This window comes from Nycticebus coucang, chromosome 10 (genome assembly GCF_027406575.1).
Source record: "Nycticebus coucang isolate mNycCou1 chromosome 10, mNycCou1.pri, whole genome shotgun sequence".
Lineage (NCBI taxonomy): Eukaryota > Metazoa > Chordata > Mammalia > Primates > Lorisidae > Nycticebus > Nycticebus coucang.
This window is the reverse complement of record NC_069789.1, coordinates 43,907,843-43,931,597: the sequence shown is the minus strand read 5'-3', so window position 1 is coordinate 43,931,597 and position 23,755 is coordinate 43,907,843. Positions and strand designations below refer to the sequence as shown.

General features: G+C 35.0%; 1 protein-coding gene across 1 annotated transcript in view; it reads right to left on the bottom strand.

Annotated features, from left to right (window-relative positions):
• GPATCH2 (G-patch domain containing 2) overlaps positions 1-23,755 on the bottom strand; it is a 191,419-nt gene that overhangs the window by 144,000 nt on the left and 23,664 nt on the right. The window lies entirely within an intron of this gene.

Genomic DNA, 23,755 nt, shown 5'->3' with positions numbered 1-23,755 from the left:
GAAAGTCTGAAGATGAAAGTGAGAGTCTGATCCACCTTGTAGACCTAAATAAGGAATGGCCAACTTTTTTTCTTTTTCTCTGCCACACGTTGGAAGAATAAGAGTTGTCTTGGGCTACACATTAATTACACAAACACTAATGAAAGCTGATTAGCAAGAAAAAGATTCCTGTATACTTTTCCTGATATCTGACAACACACATAAGCAAGAAAAGTTCTCGCAAAATCAGCATGCAGCCTATGGGCCAGAGATTAGATCTAAATATCTCTGTACAGTGATAATAACATCTGATTAATAGTGGGACACAGGATGTGGATTAATAAATGGGATACATTAATAATAAGGTCTGATTAACAGGTTTACAAAACCTAAAGATCAGAAATCAGAGGAAGATCTTAAGTTTGGAGAAGGGAGATCAAAATTAGTGTTCTAAAAATCCTTGTATTATTCAGGAGAAGTTTAAATATTGAAAGCTGATAAAACATGCATAGCACAATTTCAGATGTCAGAAGGAAAGGAAATAAGCAAGGTATGTAGCTTCCAAACTAGGAGAATGGAGGGGGAAGATATGAACAAAAAAGGGGCATCAGAGAAAGGCCAAGAACAATTAAAAATATCTATAATGGAGGAAAGAATATATACAGAGAAAGAAAAATAGAAAACATGAAGTTAATATAAACAAGTCCACAAATCACAATGAATGATGATCTGAGATTATTAGTTATTTGGTGGAAATTATCATGGTAGATTTCTTTAAATTCAACCATATGCTGTTTACAAAAGATACACCTAAAACAAAAGAACATAGAAAGATAGAAAGAATAAAAGGATAGAAAAAATAATACCAGGAAATTATAAAGCAAAGATAGTTGAAGGCAGATATATTGATATATTGGATAACAGACCTTACAAAATAAAGAACATTGTTAAAGATAAAAGTTTAAATTTATCCAAAAACTTAATCCACATTAAACACTACCTTCTTCAATTTTGCCTTTTTGGTCACAGATACATACGAAAGGGATCTTACATGATGTTTTCTTCTGTAATCTGCATTTTATCCCCTCAACATTTTTTTTCCTGAGCCTCATCCACATTTATGTTTGCAGCTACAGTTCATTCCACTACGGAATTTCACTATATGAATAAATCCATTTTGAAATGCATTCTAACATTAATTGGTAAAAAGGGAATTACAACATGTATAAAAATAGCAGTAATGTTTGCATCACTGTAAAACTTGAACAATCCAAATAACCCATATGGTATTGTTTACAGACTACAGTTACCCATCCCTTAACGATAGGGCTATGTTGTGAGAAATGCGTCCTAGGCAATGCTGTCTTTATGCAAACAGTACAAACCCGGATAGTACAGCCTACTACACACTAGGCTATATGGTATAGCTATAAACTTGTACAGCATGTTACTACTGAATACTGTAGACAACTGTAACACAATGGTAAATATCTGGGTATCTAAACATATCTACACATGGAAAAGGTACAGTGAAAATATAGCATAAAAGATTAATAAAATGGTACACTTACCATGAATAGAGCTTGGAAGACTGACTGGAAGTTGCTCTGGGTCAGTCAGTGACTGAACGGTGAGTGAATGTGAGGCCCTGGGATATTACTGCACACTACTGCAGACTTTAAAAGCACTCTACACTTACGTTACATCAAAATTACTATAAATATTTTTTCTTTCTTCACTAATAAATTAACCTTAGTCTGCTGTAAGTTTGCTGTAAGTTTTTTACTTTATAAAATCGAATTTTTCTTTAATTTTTGGACTCTTTTGTAATACTATTTGGCTTAAAACACAAACACACGGTACAGCTGTACCAAAATATTTTCCTCTTTATATCCTTGTTGTATACATTTTTTCCTACTTTTCAAATTCAGCATTTTTTCTTTTTAAAAATTTTTGTGAAAAACTAAAACACAAATGCACATTAACTTAGGCCTACACGTCCACACAAAGCTGTGATTAATATCACCGTCTTCCACCACCACGTTTTGTCCTGGGGGAGGGTCTTCAAGGCAGTAACATACAGGGTGCCGTCGTCTCCTGTGATATCAATGCCTTCTTCTGGAATACCTCCTGAAGGACCTGCTTGAGGCTTTTTGACAGTTAACTGTATGTTTTTTTCTTAATAAGTAGGAGTACCCTCTGACATGACCATAAAAAGTACAGTATAGTAAATATATAAACCATTAATGTGGTTGTTTATTGACATTATCGAGTATGATACGCTGCACATAATTGTATGTGTTATATTTTACACAAGTGGGAGGCACAGGTGTGTTTGTACCAGTGTCATCAGACACAGGAGTAATGTGTTGCACTATGAAGTGTCACTACCACTAGGTGACAGAAAATTTTCAGCTTCATTATAACTTTACACTATCACCATTGACATATATAGTCTGTTGTTGATAGAAATGTCATTATGTGGCACATGACTATATATGCTGTACTATAAAACACACACAAAGCTATAAATAAAAGCAAGAATGTGATTAACATGAAATTCCTGATAGTAATTATCACTGGGAGAAGAAATGATATAATCTGGAAACATCCCTAAGAGAGTTTTGGAGGCACTGATGATGTATTATTTCACAAATCATATGATAGGTACGTGTGCTATTCTTCTATATAATGAAAACGTAAGGATATATGTAATACATGCACGTATGTACAAATGTACTTATAGTTTATATATTACATATATACATGCAGATATACAGATGTAAACACAACATTCTTTGTTTTTTGAGACACAGTCTCACTATGTCACCCTTGGTAGAGTGCTGTGGCATCACAGCTCACAGCAACCTCAAACTCTTGTGCTTAAGTGATTCTCCTGCCTCAGCCTCCCAAGTAGCTGGGACTACAGGCGCCTGCCACAATACCCAGGTAACAACAGTCTTTTCATGCATACTGTATTTCAATGTCTTTAAGTAAGGGCATGCTTAGGAAATTCTCTTTGGCTGAATAAGATATACTTTAAAATAATAGGATGGAGGTTCTGCAATTTGGATGGTTTTCTGACCGGAAGGCCAATTCATCTCAGATAAATAGTTAAAAGCAAAATAAGATAGAAACCTAAACTTTCTGACTTCAAAATTTCCAAAATGAGAGTTCTAGAAATTGGAACTCCAAAAATAGTGGAATTCCTTTGGGAAATATTTCAAACCATATTTTTCTGTAAAAGTTATTTTTAAGAGGCAGGACAGTCCTGAATTTCAGAGTCCTATTTAATCTGCTTTAATTTGGTGTTTTCCAGTCAAACCTGACCAAGGAACACACTCTCCCTCTCATATATCCTGTAAAACAATTATTTAGAAATAAAAAAAAAGGAAATATAAGATTACATTCTTTTATTTATTTTTATTTTTTTGGCCGGGGCTGGATTTGAACCCGCCACCTCTGGCATATGGGACCGGCGCCCTACTCCTTGAGCCACAGGCGCTGCCCTAGATTACATTTTTTGATTAAATCTTAAAGTACCTATAAGATTTTGATTAAATCTTAAAGTACCTACTCCTAAGGTAGAAAGAGAAGAAGCATTGACCAAATTATAGAGGGCCTTGAAAGCCAACGGGCAAAGGGTTTGTAACCAATGGAACCACGTAACCAATGGAAATTTTTGAACAAATACGAGACAGCAATGAAATGAATCATATATTAGAAAGATTACAGCAATAATAATACCGTGCATGAACAGTAGTATGAAATTAGAAAGGAGGAGGCTACCAATTATAAGACTATTCTTAAGAATTTGAAAGTCAGTAAGAGATTGGACTAAAATAGAGGTAGTAGAAATGAAAAGGAAAAATGCAGTTTTCAGCAATAAAGTAGGAAGATTTTTCAGGATTGGTAAACTAATTAGGAGTGAGGAAGAACAAAAAGAACAAAAATATTTTTAGTATAATTACTAAAACATCTAGTTTAAGTCTTCATAGCCAGCCTATTAGACAGACATTATAAAAGCCTTAAAACATAATTTTTCTGAAAGCATGAAACCAGTAAATTATGAATTTGAGAACTGAATACTTCATTTGAACACCTCATGATAAAGACTGTCCTGAACTCATCTTTGGATCTGTAACCCTTAGTCACCCCAATGTTGTTTCATTTAGAGCATAAATGACTAGTTTGCTACACAGGTGACTAGGACAGAATGGTATTATTAATATATAGAAATCAGATATTTGTTGATGAAGTCTCTGTCTCCAATTCCCTCTCCCCCTTTGACAATCTATCCTTTATACTCTTCCAGATTATCTTTCTGTACCCTAAATGATTAATCAAAAATCCTAGCAATTCTCTACTACAGGTTTCTCAGTAATCCATTCATACAAACACCTCTACAGTCTTTACGGTCGGGCCCAAACCACTGCTACAGGCTTCCTTCCTAACATTGTTATATACATGTATCTTAAATTTAACATAATCCTGGGTACTCAATATTTCTTAAATTAACCGAGAATTTTATAGCCTTTTCTCTTCAGTTATGCTGGAGTTAAACACTAGACTAGAATCGGATGACCTGTACTTGCCCAACAAAGGAAAATCTACACATTTAAATTAATCTTCACAGGAATTCTTTGTTCATTCATTCAATACTCTTAATATACTGAGTTTCCATAATGTGTCAAATACTGTTCTATATGCTGAGAATAGAGGTGAGGAAGACAAAAAAAAGACTCTGCCCTCTAGAAAATTGTATTTTAGCAGTTGGAAACACTACATAAGAAAACAAGATAATTTCAGATTATGGAAACATTTTTCAATTACACACTCCTGTTTTGAGCATTATTATGATGACTATTAGGATGAGCTCATCATTAAAAGGCTAAAGTTTCTTTTTTACAGGTTAAATAAATCACTTTACTATTAAAACTCAACTGAGCCACAAGCTATCATCCAGTATGTGACAGTCTCTAAAAAATGCCAATCATATAATTAAATGCCCTTCAAAACTGAAATAGAGTAAAAAATAAAATGAAATAGCATGCAAATCTTTAATGAAATAATACCTTCTTTATGGTTCTTTATTTTTTAGTCAGTACCATCATTCATGCAAGCCACTGTATATAACAACTGAAATAGAATATAGCCTCCTAAAATAATGCATTCTAAGACAGGTAACAGTCATAAACTATTGTCAGCTGTCATCACCAGAGAAAATATACCTGTTTCTCCCCAAGGGAGATAACAATTTAATGGAGACAACAAGTTAAACAAATGGCTCACTATTCTACTATGCACATACATAACCAATAGTATACATTTTAAAAACAACTAAAATAGAATTAAGTATGCAACTAATAACAGGTATGCAAAATTGCCCGTTCACATGAATTAGTCTGCAAACAACTTAAAAGAAGATTTTTAGGACACTTTCAATGAAGGAAGAAAACTGAGCAATTACAAACAGGACATTGGGGCAGGAAGTGGTAAAAAGGAAGCCTTCCAGGTGGGACCAATCATTTCAAAATCTGAGAAGAGTTATTTAGTCCTGTTTGGTGGTAGTAGATTTGGTTTCTCTTAAAGAATTTGTGCCTAGGGCAGCACCTGTGGCTCCAAGGAGTAGGGCGCAAATGCCAGAGATGGTGGGTTCAAACCCAGCCCTGGCCAAAAACTGCAGAAAAAAAAAAAAAAAAAAAAAAGAAATGTGTGTCTGCCCACGTGTCAAGTCATTTAAATATTATCTTATGGAGGTCCCGACTGCTTCAGGAAACTGTCCAGTCTCCAGGCATCCCGTGGCTGCCCCTCCTACGTCTTCTGTCTCTTACCACTACCCCTTCCCGGTCCACTCCATAGGGCTCAACTGCCTGTTGCTGCCGCTCTACATGGAGCTGGTTCATGCCCTACGTCCTTCAGGTTAATACTTTTCCCTCTGTCTACAGGGCCTGCCCTGCTGTTCTTCACCTGCATGATAACTGCATACTTTTGCAAGACTGCTCTCACATTCTATATCCTGAGGAGTCACTGCAGAGATGGTCATGCCACTGGTAAGTATGATAAAAATACAAAGAAAAGTGTAAACATGTTAGAATCCTTGGGGTTTTTGGTTTTGATTTTATTATTGAACTAATTATTACCTTCCTTTGAAAGATCCAAGAATGAATTGTACCTAAATATATGTTTTCAACATGGCTCCTCACACAAAAGATATACCTATTTAAATCTCTCAGAATGAGTTAAATAAACAATACACATTTCTGGGTCCCAGGGAAAACAATCATTAAATCTTAAGCACTTGGATTTTCTTCAGCCAACTGTTAAGGATCTTCAGAAGGAAAAGCAATTGACTGCAACAGGCACTACACTCAAACTTACTACTCCAAGCAAGTCCGCTGGAGCCCACTAATGCAAACAGGACAGGGAAAACAACATCTTTGCAGAAAGATGCCTGAATTCTCAACTAACTATAATAGTGCTTTCTATAATCAAGTCTATTTAAAAGGGAGTTAAGGCAAAACTCTGCATGGATATACACAGAAAGTTTTCACTACAGGACCAAAAGAGAAACTATAGCTCATGCAATATCTTTTTTATACTTCTTGCTTGCTGATCAGGAAAACAGCTTAAAATGCCAACATCTTATGTCCCACATTATACATTTAAACTTCATTTGCCCACTTAAACCTTCCATTCACCCAGCCACCTTGGCAAAGTTAATTAAATACCTGTAACATGCAATATTTTGTAGGAAGGCAACGATGCTTCTTTTCAACCTAGGCTGGATACAGAAGAGAATGTATACAAGATGGCTGCAGTACTCAGCCAGTAAACAGGAATGTTTCCCCCTTTTTCGGCCATCATAGCACCTTAAAACAATTTGTATTTGAATGTCTTCAGCCAGAGAATGCACTTTCTAGTGTGCTGATACATCCCTAACACCAAGATACTTTACACAAGCATGTTATCTGCCTGGCCCCTGAAGGCATTTGAGCTTTGTACTCCTGAAATAATAGTTCCTCTACAGTTCACAAAGTCCTATTACATACATTATTTCATCTTATCTTTTATTATCCCTATTTTAGGGATGAGGAAACTGAAGCTCAGAAAGTGATTTCTCCAAGGTCATAGAGCCAGTAAATCATGGATCTGGGAGAAGTTATTCTGATTTGTAGTCCTATGCTTTTTTGCACTATATCAGAAGTGCTAAAACACAGTTCCATCAGCAGGGAAGTGACGGGAGAGACAGATGCCCCTGAATGAGAGGTGAGATGCCCTGTGGGAAGTTTTCAGATGAGGCTGTAACTAAGATGTGCCTTGATGAATGGGCAGGATTTCCACAGTACTGACATGGCATGTGATGTTTCAAAGGGTAAAAATAGTAGGAGCAGAGTGACCGAAGCCAGAAACTAAAAAGCCCATCAAGGATGCATCAACTGGAGAAAATTAGGATGTGAAAATGGAAAGATAAGTCCTAATGGTCAAATGTAGGACTGGAAGAAAAGGAATTTAAATTTTATTAGAGGAGGAACTATAAGATTTAAATTAGAAGTCAAAGGGTTGTCCCCAGAATCCCATTACAGTTTCAGGTGAGTTGGTAGTGGTGTGAAACAAAGTAGAGACATGAAGACTGAAAAGGGAGAATAGTGAGGCCATGTCAATGGCCAAGAGATTGAATAAGAAAATTGAGAAAAAAAATATATATATATAAATATATATATAAATTACTAAGTGATTTCTTCAAAAACATTCATTTTGCTTGACAATAGTAATGGTTCCTAAAACTATGGTTAAATAAATTAAGAAAATTTCAGACTGTAGGATGAATTCACATTCAACTAGAAGATTAGAAAGGTTGATGGAGAAAATAGAAAAGTACACTCAAGGAAGAATCAGAAAACTGAACCCTGGCTATGTGTCTCATTAGTTAATGTCACTCACTTACCCTCGCCAAACCTTAACTCCCTCTTTTAGAAGGTGAATCGGATAAATCTACTACCCTTCACAAAACTGAGTACTGCCATGCAAAGGTGACAATTGTAACATTATAGTTATTGTTAAAGTATTCACTATTGACAGTAATAGAGAAAATGTGTATTGTTTATTTAACTCATTTTTAGAGATTTAACATTTCTAAAAATAGTGTCATGAGACAAAAGACATAAACACTCAGCAATAAATTAAATTAACCCTGCGTTAACCAATAAAATAACTAGAAGGAACTAATAAAAACTACCATTAGTATTTTAAAACATAAGCATTTTAGTTTATTATGTATTATTTAAAGGAGCCTGATCTGATTTACTTTTATATTTACTGTGATGGGAAAAACAAATTAGGAAGTGTAAGTAAGTCAGAAAGTTTTTACTGCTAGCTAAATTTATTTAAAAGCATAATTTGTTATGTAGAAATTAATTTGGTTAGTCCAAATAAGTAATATATTTTACAGCAAAGAGATCATATATCAAAAAATTAATAAGTTCACGGCTTAAAAAAGGAACTATTTTTAGATGAACAAATAAGACCTGAGATTAATCTCTGATCCTTGCCTTAGAAAACATCTGTTTTCTTCACTATGTAATCAGCCCAAATAATTAATTCTATTCCTGCTAACAGCTACACAAATTATATTTTTTAACTGGTAAATTAATTAAATGACATATTATATAATGACAACCACATACACTTGCCAATGAATTACTAGCCTTAGTTAAATTAGTTAATGTCAAATTCATTTCTAATAGTATCCATTCTGAAAATCTATTTTAGAATTTTAGTTCCTATAATTTAAAACATAAAGCTATAACACCAAGCCTCAGAACATACTAATTTCAAACACATTTTTATTAAACTTGTGGAAACGTAAACTAATGCTCGCTTTCATTTTTAGATTTTATATGATAGCAGTGTGGAGGTAAAGGTGGATAAAAAGGAATAGAAATCTGACTTCACTGTTGAATAAGTGAAGAAAAGCACAAACTAAAGTGACAAGAGTCAGTGTCCATGACATGATATTGGAAAAATCTAATTTAAGAGTATAAAGAATGGGAAATGCTCACGTACCATTTATTGAATTTGAATGAAATGATAACTACAATTTAAAATGTAGTATGTCTAGAAAACCAGTGTGATTTCACACACCTATGGCACATTAAAAAAAAATATATGAAAATGTACATTTAGAGATTAAAAATGCATCCCTCGAGGTTAATAAGAGTACATTTGTATAAGACACAGAATATGGCTAATTATTTCAGCTCCTTTTAAATGTCACTTTTGGGTTACTGTTATCAACAGAAAATAAAAGCAGTCTCCCCTTAGGATCAATATCCGATCCTGATCTTAATTCAAATGTGTATTTCTCTTCTTTGCACCAAATACTTACATGAAATAATAGTACAACTGCCATGAATCCCTGCCTCCTCCTTTTTTGATTCAAAAATGGATCTATGACAACAATCACCCAACAACCTCCTAAGTGCTTGTTTTATGAATCTGGCCCTTACTCAAGAAGTTACATTGAAAAGTCTTTTAATCTCCTTCTAAAAGGAATTTACAGGATTGCATTTAAGTTCAAGTTCAAGGGTATTAATATGTACAAAGGAGAGTAGAAAAGGTGCTAGTAGAAAAGGTTATAGATTTTAACTTCTTAACTAGAAAATTGACTCGAAATAGATTTTCTAATTTACAATGAATCAAAAGAGAAAACATTAGACCATAGCAAAAGTGGCACAAATGTATCAAAAACCAAATGAATAAACATTTGAGGAGATTTATTATTAGAAATTGCAATAAATTTTGGAAAGATGAATTGATTTTAGTTAAAAGGTATAACTGACAATTTATTGGGCGGGAAGATGCATTATTTTCCAATTGTTATCCATCTACAGTAAAACTGATTTGTGTCCTATTGTATTTTATGGAAAAGGAGAGTGCAACTTTCAGTGATTTAGATTAAATGTATTAATCATAACCAAGCACTGTGAACTATATATCTACTATTAAAGAAGATTTTTGACATTTAATTCTGTAGCAATATTTTGGCTCTGTACCACTCTTCCTAAATCCAATTCCTGCTACAGTTGGCAGATTTCTCCCTTTTAATTTTATGAGGCTTAAAGTAGCATTTAACCACCCATGCGGTAAATAATGCGGGATTAGAAATATTTAGTGTTTTGTTTCCCTTTCAAGAGTGGTAATCCATCAAATCCAAAAATGTTCTCTAAAATTTTTCTATATTTTTGGCAATCTGTAATATATGATATCATAAAGACTATAAAATTAAATAAAATGCACTACACAGCTAGAATAGATCTACTTTTCTAAAGAATTGCATTAACCTGAAAGAGCAGGCAAAATTCACTTTCAACCAGAAACATGAACCCTTATTGAAAAATAAAACAAAGTAAAAATTAGAAATTAAAACATGATACTTGATTAGAATCTTTTAGTTTTATTTCTTCATGTAATAAATCTTAATGAGTATGTAAATAATTTCTAGGCAGTTTAATTATTTCCTATCTATCTTAACCACATACTATTGCAAATAGTATGTATACTTAAACACTACATGCTCCAGGTACAGGGCTAAGTGTTCCACACATGTAAAACTAAATTTTAAACTTAGCATATCATATATGATGAATATTTGCTCCCCCAAATCAATTTGACTCATAACTCTTTCATGCAAGTGAGGCACAAGGCAAAAATAAACTGATTCACCTACAAAAGCTAATTATTTCTAACTATAATTTAGAACAGCTACATAACTTTATTTAAAAATAAAAGCTTGTTATTTAAAAAAGTAAATAATGATTATGTCAAAATAACTAACCAGCACAAGTAAAACTGACTTTAAACAAAATCAAATTCTATCTTTTAAATTTTAACTTACGACATGCTAATTTTGGTTATTAATGAATCCAAATTCTTACAATAACCACACTATAACTGCATGTGGTCCTTTGATATGTATCAAAGTAATAACGTAATCTGTCAAATGAGTAATTACCTACATTTAATCTATACATAACACAAATGGTCCGGAAGTGAGTAATGTCTGGAATTCACTCAGGACACAGTGATACTATGTATTCATGGTTAGGACAACTAATTTCTTCATATAGTTGAATCTTAATTTACTTTTAATGAAATTTATAATTATAGTTGTTATGAAAATAACTTTTTGTTCTCATAGTAGATTAAATGAAATCAAGGATTATCTAACAGAAATAAATGTGTGTGTGTGTGTGTGCACGTGTGCGTGTGTAAGGTAAGTTTTTCACATATAAAGTGTCTGCTGAGCCGTTTGTGCCCTTCACAGCGCTGCACTGTGGAACTAAGAGTTACACTGAGAGAAGTAAGGCAACAGAAAACTCATCCAGTCAGCTACATAGGCAGCACCTTTCAGGAGCATTCTAAAGGAACGGAAAGGCAGTTCAATAACAAACAGACGATGACAGCTGTTTGTTGAGGAAAGAGGGTGACTCTAGATCACCGTTTTTCAACCTTTTTTATCTCACGGCACACTTGAACTTATAAACTTCCTCAGCATACTTAAATTATGTTGATCAGAAAAAGAGTGAAAAAAAGAATATACTTACTGTACCCTGAACTTTTTTTCCAAAATAATTTAATTAATGATCTTTAAAAATGTTTATGGCACACTGGTTGAAAATCACTGCTGTAGAGATGATACTCAGCCAAGATGTGAGTTAGATGCCTTAGTGCTTCCTGAAAACAGTTCTAACAGTTGGGCAAGCGCTAGTGCTCTGAGAAGACATATGAAAAAAAGAAGGGTGACAGGTCTGATGCTAGCATATACAAGAAAGGCTAACAGCAAATGTGTGGCTTATATTAAATTATTGATAAAATTTGCAACAATTTTAAAAGGTAAATTAAGGATTCAGCATCAAAGACTCCTGAATCTTTCCTCAAAAGGAAAACGCAATCAAATTTTGAAATAAGTAATTTCCACAAATTGTTAAGAAATTTAAATTTCTAGTCCCACAGTGTTCTCAAAAACATTCAAAAAGGCAAAATAACTGTGGCTCCCGCTAGAAATATGGGAAAAAAATAATTTCTGAAAATTTTAATTTGTAAAAGGACTAAATTTCAGAAGACATGATTGGTCTTTCTAAATATAGGCAATTCTTTGAAAATCTTTGTATAAACCTCTAAGGGATTACTGTAATACAATATAAGGGAGAACTTCCTTTCTCTTTTTTTTTTTTTTGTAGAGAGAGAGTCTCACTGTACCGCCCTCGGGTAGAGTGCTGTGGCGTCACACGGCTCACAGCAACCTCTAACTCCTGGGCTTACGCGATTCTCTTGCCTCAGCCTCCCGAGCAGCTGGGACTACAGGCGCCCGCCACAACGCCCGGCTATTTTTTTGGTGCAGTTTGGCCGGGGCTGGGTTTGAACCCGCCACCCTCAGCATATGGGGCCGGCGCCCTACTCACTGAGCCACAGGCGCCGCCCAGGAAGAACTTTCTTTTGGACACTTTTGTATATGCGAATTTTAAAATCTGTGTATCTATAACTTTTATTAATAATGAAAATTAAAAGAAAAGGACACTAGGTAGGTCTTCCCAGACATAACACAGTGATCATAAATTTATTTCAGTTCCTTCCTAAAGTCCCACTAAAATAACAATAAAAGAATAAAAAGATACTAACTCTACAAGGATACAGAGAATAGGAAAAAAAGATACCACCGGACAAGCTACATCAACAAAATCACAGAAGGTGAAAATCAAAAGAATCTAAGGCTAATCCCTCAGCTTCCTCTCTGAGCAACAGGGTGGAGAAAGGGTGGCAAGAAAAAGTAACCTGACGGAAACACCAGACTCCAGAGGAGTTTGGGAATTGGAAGCTCCAGATACCTCTTAAACAGGCAACTTGGGGATAGTCTATTTTTTTAAAAAGCTGATGCCCAGATCCTATTTCTCAACCAAGATAGCCATATAGCACATATTACTACTCCCCCATGCTCACCCAGCAGGAGCTCAAAATTCATTATACGAAAATGTTAAACTACAAAGGAGTCCTTCCTACAGACTGAAAATTCAGCGACAGTCTGCACATTACGCGCTCCCTGTCCTCTGCTTACACATGAATGATGGCTAGTGGGCTCCATCCTATCTTCATCCCACATGACCTGGAGCATAGCATTTTCTCTCCAACTGGTCAAAGAAAAACCCCTATGGACAGCAATATTTCCTTGTTTCTGGATGCTAGGCACCAAACCAGTTTTTTAGTGCTGTCAAAAGGAATTTTAAATGCTGTCATTTCATTAAGTACACAATAGGACAGAATTAAAAACATTGAAAACCTTGGATACTAATACTGGTCAGAAAGAATGTTGCTAATTAAGGATGTACTGATGCGGGCAAGAGACATGAACATAACCTTCTCTGAAGAAGACAGACGAATGACCTACAAACACATGAAAAAATGCTCATCGTCCCTAATCCTCAGAGGAATGCAAATCAAAACCACCCTCAGATAACACCTAACCTCAAAGAGAAGAGCCCACATCACAAAGTCCTAAAGCTGCAGATGCTGGCGAGGTTCTAGAGTAGAGAGAACACTTTTACCCAGTTGGTGGGACTGTGAACTAATACAGCCTCTATGGAAAGAGACCTGGAGAGTCCTGAAAGAGCTAAGAGTCGACCTTCCAGTTGACCCCACAATCCACTACTAGTGTCTACCCAAAAGGAAAAGAATCATACTACCATAAGGAAATTTGCACTAGAATGTTTATCGCAGCTCAATTCATAATCACCAAGATGTGGAACCAACCCAAGAACGAATAAATAAACTGTGGTATATGTGTACCATGGCATACTATTTGGCAGATGGAGACTTTACATCTTTCATACTTACCTGGAAGGATTTGGAGAACATCCTCCTATGTAAAGTATCACAAGAATGGAAAAGCAGGTATCCAATGTACTCAATACTAATATGAAACTCAACAGATGAGCATCTATAGTCCTACATGAGAGAGAAACCCAACAACATACAAATGGGGGGGAGGGTCAGGAAGAGAGAGAAGGAGGAGGATGGGTGTGCTACACATAATGGACACAGTGTAAAGGTCCATGACACACCTTCTGGGGGAAGAGCTCAACTACACCTTGGACTTTACCTCAATGTAACCTAATTATTTGTATCCTACATCAATCTGAAAAAAAAAATATAGACACATATTTAAAAAGATACATATATATATATCTGTTAAAAATGAAGGCAGCAAAAAATAAAAGAGCACTGGCAGCATAACATAACTAAAGGTGGAAAACTCCCCAAGAAACATGGGGTAGGCCAGATGTAGTGGTTCATGCCTGTAATCCCAGCATTTTGGGAGACAGAAACAGGAAAACTGCTTGAAGCCACAAGTTCAGGACCAGCCTGGACAATATAGTGTGACCCTATCTCCACAAAAAAATTAAAAATAAAAAAAAAATTAAGCAGGGGCGGTGCCTGTGGCTCAAAGGAGTAGGGCACCGGCCCCTTCCACCAGAGGTGGTGGGTTCAAACATGGCACCAGCCAAAAACTGCCAAAAAGAAAAAAAAAAAAAGAAAATTAACCAGTTGGCAATGTGCACCTATAGTTCCAGCTGCTCAGGACGATGATGTGAGAGATCACTTAAACCCTGGAGTTTAAGGTTACAGTTGGCTGTGATGACACTATTGCACTCCAGCCTGGGTGACAGTGTGAGAATCTGTCTCCTATAAAACAAATAGAGTCATACCCAGTAAATTACTACCAACACTTTAAAAAATATGCTAAGAGATGGACTCCAACCACTGGGGTGTTACATGTAATTAGGGATACAATGCAAAGCAGATAAATAACAGTATAAAATAGAAGATTACCCATGAATGAATGAATGAATGGCAGAGACAGAAGGTAGAATGACCTCATAACCACGAGGAGGTGGGGAATGTTTTAAGGAAAAGGTATAGAATTTGAACTGTTCCTTAAAGGATACGAATCTAACAGGAAGAAGGGGGACAGCACTGTTGTGAGCAACGGTAAGAATAAAAAGACATGGCTGAATGCAGGAAGACTGGAAGGGGATGGGAGCATAGAGAAAACAAGACTATCTAGAAAGGAGGTGAGCAGTGAAGATAGAAAAGAACAAATCTGTATTTTAACACAAGACAGTGAAAGCTATTTTTAGGTTAGTTAGTGACAGGGGCATCACCCTGCTTTAGAAATGTTTATTTGGAGTTACGTGATATGGATTAGAGACAGGAAGATCAAAAGAGAGACTAGGGAGAAGACTAATACACTACCAAAATGAAAGGTGATGAGAAACTGATCAAAGTGAAAGAAGAGGCTGACACAATAGAAAAGAGAAGCAAGACTCAAACATGTCTGGATGTGCTGAGTGGGGAAAGACCAAAATTAACATCTGAAACCAAAAGTTAAGTTGAAGAACAAAAAACCCACTTAAGATCTATGCTTTTCTTAACAAATGTTTGTTCTCGTTTTTTGCTTTCTCTTTCTCAATTTTTACTAAACAAACCGTATTGTGGACCAAGGCGTCTTACTCATTTTACATCCCCAGTCTCTTACTCCATGAAGACAATGAGTATTACATGTGCATGCAACTGAACCAAAAATTTATGGCTGAAAACATAATTAAGCAAGACATCAAGTTTTTGAGTCAAATGTAACATACACTTATTTATTTATCTGATAATATAAAATACAAATTAGAAGAGTTTATCAAGGATATATAAAAATGAAATGAGACAAAATAGTGTAGTTTTTAAAGAACAATTACTACAACGAATACTTCAAAACCTATACAAATCTGAAAGACTTCAAGAAAACTAAGTATATACTATTAAATGTTAACACCATTACATTGTAACCTAAAGATAAATACTCTTTCAAGTTCAGAACTATATCAGCCTGCAACACTAGAGGTCAACTGTTCATAACCAGTTATCAGATTTAAATACGAAGTGGTAAGAGGAAGAAGCTATACTATTAATGGCATATGTTGCTACTCTTTGGTACAAAAAGTCACTGAACTTTCCCCACTAAGTACTGGTCACTGTTGTGTGGTCACAGATAACTGTGATTTAACTACACAAAAAATGTACAAGTTTTATGCCTTGAGATATAAATACTTTTGGCATGTATCTCTGTTTAATTTGAATCCCTTTCCTGGATGACAGACAACATTTGTTAAGTATAGTACAGGGAACCCCTTCTATCTAGATGATTTCCTTGTGAAGTTTCAGTTCAAATTGACCTTCAGTTAGAGGATTTGCAGGTGACTTCCATATAGAAAGCACTTGTTAAATATTATCTGGAAGTGTTCTACCCATCATTGATTTTGAACTTTTCTGATATTAGATATATGACATATTCAAAGGAAATTAGAAAACTGAGTTTTATAGACCATCAGAATAATTCTATCAGCAACATAAAAAGCAGAAAACCAGAGTTTAAGCTTCTTGGAAGGGAAAATATTTGCAGCATTTCTGTTTCCTTGATTTTAAGTTAAAAGAAGACAAGTAATGGGGACTCTGGCAATGTCACCACATTTTAAAAGCTAACTAGAAAAAGGTGTTGAGTCTTCATCTGTAAAGTCAAATGGTTACAAATCAGCAGCCTTAATTTCTAAGACCCTATTTCAGAGGTTCTTAGAAATTAAGCATTTCAGAACCTATTTCAAAGGTTTCTTAGGATACAGAAGAGAAGGAAGTTTTTAAATGATAACCACACTCTAAAAAGTATTTTTTAAAAATCTCACACTTGCCAATTCAATGTTTTTAAAGACATTCATTAAAAAGCCCATATTCTCGGGGGGGGGGGAATCAATCTCAAATAAGTCATTAAAGACCTAAGAATTTGAATGTTAATACAAAAGTGAAAAAAATAAAAAGGAGAAAGCATGGCATTCCATACATTGTTTAAAATGTATTTAAAAAGACACGTTGCACTGCACAGGCCTGGAAGTGGAAGATTAAATTGGTAAGCTCTGTAGGGAAGTTCTTACATACTAAATTTCAAAACAAACACCACAAGATAAAATAAAGGGGAAAGCCAAAGCACTATATATTTAGCACTTGAAAAGTTTCTTTTAAAAAAATCAAAAATTACAAAGAAATGATAAACATTCGAGATGATGGATATTCTAATTACCCTGATTTGATCATTATACATTGTATGCATGTATCAAACAAAATATCACTTGTAGCCCATAAATATATAAAAATATTATGTATTATCTATTTTTTAAAGCAAAAAAATATATAAAAGCAGTGGTAATGCTATACGTTATAAATAAAAGTGAGTAGCTTTTTTTTTTGGACTATTTTCAGATCAACCTGTAATGACATTTAGAAACTTTGGTCAGCCTGCTGACAGACCGGGAGAGACGGCTAGAACCTATCCCCACTTCTTGAATGAACAGGTACAGACAGTTCCTAGGTTAAGAATGAGACAGGTTCTGGAGGTTTGTTCTTAAGTTGAATGTGTATGTAAGCTGGAACAGATACATTTACCCATTACCTGTAATAGCCTTCGTTCGTTAAATGAGAGTTGTAAGTCAGTTGGATGTAACCTGGAAACTTACTGTAATAGCTTCTGTTTTTAAGTGCGAGTTGTGTATAAATCGGGGACTGCCTGTATGAATAGTATACATTTTTGCTTCTTTCCCTACATTGTTATTAAGAGCAATGTGAAGAAAAGCACTAGACTGGCCAACCCCCCAAATTCCAGCCTACAAATTATATTCTAATTACCTTTACATCATATAATTCTCTGTCACATTACCCTGCTTAACTTTCTCCCTGGCCATTTTTCTTTGTTTATTCTCCCATCCCCCAGTCAAGTGTATTTTTACACACTAAAATATAAGCTCTTGTAATAATCTATCTTGTTCACCACTGTTAACACCTAAGGCATAGGACGGTAGCTTTCTTGATATTAGCAGATCTAGCTTCAACAAATCTTTGTTAAATGGATACCATTCAAGTGAAATTATAAGGGATCCTACCTACTGGGGGAATAAGAATGTAGCTTATCCTGACATAGTCTTAACTTGAAACCACCTAACATAAGCACTGTACTACCGTTCATGTGATCTTTTAGAGGAAACGTCTTACCATTTCAATCCCTTAAAGATTATATGAGTTCAAATACATTTCTGCAGACCACGAAGTTCTTAATGATCTAATCTCTGCCCATCTTTTCAACCAAACCATGCCTGCTACATACTCCTCCACACAAGCTTACCTTATCCCTCGCTGATCCTGGACTCACCGTTTCCTCAATACTCCACAATATTTCAAACGTAAGCCTGGATCATGCCCTTTGGACTGCTGATTCCCCTCCCCAATGAGTTGGTGAGCTCCAACTCACTCTTGAAGTCCCAGCTAAAAGATCTTCCTCCTTTAAGAGGTCTTCCCAGAGTTTGCTAACTTACATGAGAAAGAAGAGCAAAGGAGCATAAATCCAGAGGATATAATTCAGTTCAGCGTAACTGAAGTAGCACTGTGGTAACCACAAGGTGAGAAGCTAAAACAAGAGTGAGAAGGCAGACCAGAAAGTGCTAGACATGGGTGATGTGGAAGATCAGCAAGAAGGTACTATAAACTATCTGAAAAACATACAAAGGGAAGCATCAAATTGAAGGACCGGGCTCCAGTGATTAATCTAGTGGAAGCAGTGAAACATTTCAATTCTCATGTTCATTACGGCACACATCTTGATTGTGATTGCCATTAATGATAGTGAAGTGTTATTTCACAGTAACTTACACTTCCAATGGGCATTTTGCAAGCAGAAATGAAGACTACTTTATGAAGAGAATTCATTTATATTTATTAGCAACATGACAGCACTATGAAGAAACTTCCAATTGCATTAATTTTGGCTTACCAAGGAAAACCATAATAAACTGCTTAAGTTGTAAAAAATAATACACAGTATAAGAATGTTAATAGGATTAAGTTAATTAAAATATATAAATAGCATGTAAAAAAAGTATCCGGCATATGGTAAGCATCATTGTGTCTGCTATCATTACTAACATTCACTTTCCAAGGTTCTAGATTTCTGAAGCATGACAAACCCAAATGACAACATATGAAGTTAAGCCAGTACTTGTACTAAGTAATCACAGTAAGAGGACAAATATTTTAAATACATGGAAAAATATATTTTGGTAACATTACAATACCAAGATTGAATATCTGTTTATATAATTTTTCCTACAGGATTTTTAAGGCTAAATAATGGACAACATAATATTTGCATATCATTGATTCAATAAATGATTATATACTATATCTGTACTATTTAAGTTTGTATGTACATTTTCAACTTTTAATAAAATATAATGCATAAGAAGCTCAATTTACAATCACCAAAATGTGCAAACAGCCTAAATGCAACCAACTCAAGATGGATTAACAAGCCGTGGTATACGTGTACCATGGAATGCTACTCAGCCACTAAAAAAGACGGTGACTTCACATCCTTTGTGTTATCCTGGATGGATGTGGAACACGTTCTTCTTAATAAAATGTCACAAGAATGGAGAAATAAGAATCCTATGTACTCAATTCTGATATGAGGTCAATTAAGGTTCTAGTACACAGCAGGGGATGGGTAGAGCTAAGAAAGGGAGGGAGGGCGGGGTTGGGGGTCAAGGGATGTGGTTCACCTTTTGGGGGCGGGACACAAGTATAAGAGGGTCCTTATCTAACAAAAGCCATCAATGTAACCTGCTGCTGTGTACCCTCAATGCATCCCAACAATAAAAAGAAATATATATAATATGTAAGAATATCAATATTAATATTGATACTGTTTAATGGAACTGAATGAAAACATGTTAGGTTCATATTAAATACTTTCAAATGTCAATTATGGATATTAAATTTACATGATATGCAATATAAAGTAGCAAACACGTCAAAATAGAGAATTTTAAGTCAAACTAGAAACTATTAAAATGTCTTTTATAAAGGAAATATTATAATTCTATTAAGTTGTACTTTCCCGTCATATAAAAATCAACTTTATCTCAAAATAGATTCTGAGAAAAAAATGATCAGTTTCTAATGTGAAATTGGAATCTCAACCTGACTTTGAGGTAAAATAAAAACCAAACTAATTAAATTCTAATCTATCATAATAAATTAAAATATATATAATATGTATTTAGAATGTAACAACATTTTTTTTTTAGACAGAGTCTCAAGCTGTTACCCTGGGTAGGGTGCCATGGCATCATAGCTCACAGAAACCTCAAACTCTTGGGCTCAAGTGATTCTCTTATCTCAGCCTCCCAAGTAGCTGGGACTACAGATGCCTACCACATCACCCGGCTATATTGTTGTTGTTGTTGTTGCAGTTGTCATTGTTGTTTTAGCTGGCCCAGCAGGGTTTGAAACTGGCAACCGTGGTGTATATGGCTGGTACCTGAGCTGCTGAGCTATAGGCACCGCCACAACACTTTAAATAGATTTTTTTCTTGTATTCTCCAAAGTAATCAAAAATGCTTTAAGGATACAAATAAATATCAACTCACAAGGTTTAGAATTAAGCCATTTAGCTATTGAATTGCACTATTTAATTTTAAATAACTAGTCAGAGCGTCAGATTACAGTTGAAAACAAAGGCTATTTTTTTTTTTTTTTCTGAGACAGAGTCTCACTATGTTGCCCTCGGTAAAGTGCTGTGCTGTCACAGCTCACAGCAACCTCAAACTCTTGGGCTTGGGCGATTCTTTTGCCTCAGCCTCCCAAGTAGCTGGGACTACAGATGCCTGCCACAATGTCCAGCTATTTTTTGTTACAGTTGTCATTGTTGTTTAGCTGGCCTAGGCCAGGTTCAAATCCACCAGCCTGGGTGTGTGTGGCTGGAGCCATAACCACTGTGCTACAGGTGCCAAGCCTGGCTATGTGTATTTTTAAAAATCATTTTAGATTTGTTTTCTATCAAAAAATTTCTCCTTTTTTTTAGTCTAAGAGAAAATCTTATGTAATTTCTTATGTTAATCAACTCTATTTTAAATGGCCCTTCTGTTCTAAAGGCCACAAACAAATCAGTCTAAGTATTCATAGTCTAGTATCCCAAGAAACAACAAAAAGCAGAACATATAGAGTAAATCATTACAATATGATTATCATAATCAAAATGCCATTCACGAAGTGCTGGTTTTCTGTTACTTTATAGAACAAATATTCCTTTCCTAGTCTAAAACAAACTGACTCACGATTCTGACCAGATGTAAATTATTGTGATTGGGGCTATTATTGTACTGTGAATATAAGCAATATGCTTACTGTGCAACATGACAATTCAGATTAAAGGGTAATATTCACCTTTTGTTCAATATTTAAACTTAATAAACATATATAAATAAGTCAATCAAATAAGATTCATTTTCTTCGGCAGAACAGCAATCAATCACACCACCATACGTATTCCCATTCCAGCCATACAGAAAAGTAGACAGAGGCAATTCTCAAACTTTTAAACAAAACTCTGTATCTCTTACGTAGAATTCCTTATGTAATACTTCTGCTAGTTTTCAATACTGTCTTTTAAACTGAGTCACTTATTTACTGATCCTTCAATAGATTACACAATTTAAAGGCTTTTAGGAAATAAATATAACTGTTGAAAGACTATTAACTCTAAACAAAACAGAAAAAAGAAACACTAATTTTTTTTTATAATGCTTAAGAGTAGGATATCATGGGGCGGCACCTGTGGCTCAACGGGTAGGGCGCCGGTCCCATATGCCGGAGGTGGCGGGTTCAAGCCCAGCCCCGGCCAAAAATAAAATTAAAAAAAAAAAAAAAAAAAAAAAAAAGAGTAGGATATCATGGTGAACAGAAATGCTTAAGTGAGTTTACCCAAATCAGATTCACTTTGTAAGTACTGTATCCCCAAATTGGTTCTGGCATCTTTGTTTCTAGATATATTCTTCTGAATTGTACTTAATGCACAAATTCTGGAAATATAAGCGATTCAGGCTGAATCTCCTAGATCAGGGGTCCTCAAACTACAGCCCGCGGGGCACATGAGGCGGTGTGATCATATTTGTTCCCGTTTTGTTTTTTTACTTCAAAATAAGATATGTGCAGTGTGCATAGAAATTTGTTTAGTTTTTTTTTTTTTTTTTAAACTACAGTCCCGCACTCCAACGGTCTGAGGGACAGTGAACTGGCCCCCTGTTTAAAAAGTCTGAGGACCCCTGTAATAGCTCCAGCACATCCCTTAGAATTAATTATCATTTGCTTAATTCTCCTACAAGTAGGGAGCACGAGAAGCTGGTCAGCTGGGCACCATTAAACTGGGGCTTCATTCTAATAGAAGGACATGGATAGCAATTCCTTTCAGCATTAAATTCTCCGGACTCTGTCTGCATTTACCTCTCATATGGACACAATTAATTTTAAAAATCAGATCAACCTGGACCCAAACTCCCTATACATCTTACAAATAATAGCTTAGTGATGGGGGTGGAGGAGGTGGCATGGCCAGGAGAAGAATTTAGAGGATTTTCTCAGTTCGTAATTAAGTCTTGAGACTTAGTTCAGTGGTTGTCAGTCTAAAATTCATTTGAAACCATTCTTCACAGACTATATTAAAGACAGAGACAGTTCAAATATTATAAATGAGGAATAAAACAAACATATAAGGCTACAATATAAAGTACTTTAAATATTAAAGGCAAAGGGAAATTATATGTAAGATATGAATAGAAAAGGTTAAAATCTAAAATTCTGCATATGACCCATGATACATTCTCCAAGTCACCAGTTATTGTGTAAATATCCAATAATATCTATCATTATTTAATATATGTAGGCCCATTATGTACATACAATCTCATTTAAACTTGACAATAGTAAAGGTATTGTCTGTATTTAACAAAAGGAGAAAATGAGGTTTAAAATGTAATTATAAGTAAAAACAAAAACCAGAGGGTGGATTCACAAAGGCCTGTCTTCAAAATTTGTAAATTTTTTACAATGTCACTTTGCTCTCTACAAAACTATTGTCGACCTTACTCCTGTTTGTGAATTCCATATTCACAAGTTTGTCTACTTGCTAAAATATGTTTGTGCCGAATCCCTAAATCAATACTCATGCTTTCTGACTTTTGCAATCATTCAGAAACATGTGCACAGCACTGAAATTTTGAGTTGCCTAACGTACATGTACATTCTTAGTTAAGGTCAACAAGATGACTCTGCCCTCTTGTTTCAGTTTTCACACTGTAAGCAAGTAACCTTTCTGTGGTCTATTTGGTCTATTTAGCGCCAGATTTTCTGCATCTTTTGCTTTTTGTTGGTGATTTTTCATTGTTTTAAGTGGCCCCCAAGTATACTGTTGAGAAGTCCTATGTAGTGCTCCTAAGCACAAGAAGACTGCCTTATGGAGAACACGCATTGGTTAGATAAGCTTTGTTCAGGCATGAGTTATAGTGCTATTGGCTGTGAGTTCAATGTTAATGAATTAACAGTATACAGAGGGTATCCCCAAAAGTATACACATTTTAAATGATGGTATCTACATATTAGTTTTCAAAGTGCACGGAAGGTACCATTACTGGTCAAGTGTACCTAGACATGCTGTGCACATTGATTTTACCTGCAATTCATACACTTTTGGGGAATGATCAATTTTACTTCCAATAAGATCTCTTCAAATGGGTATACCTTTTTTTGGCACCCCAGGTATATTAAATGCCTTTAAACATAAACATACCTAAAACAA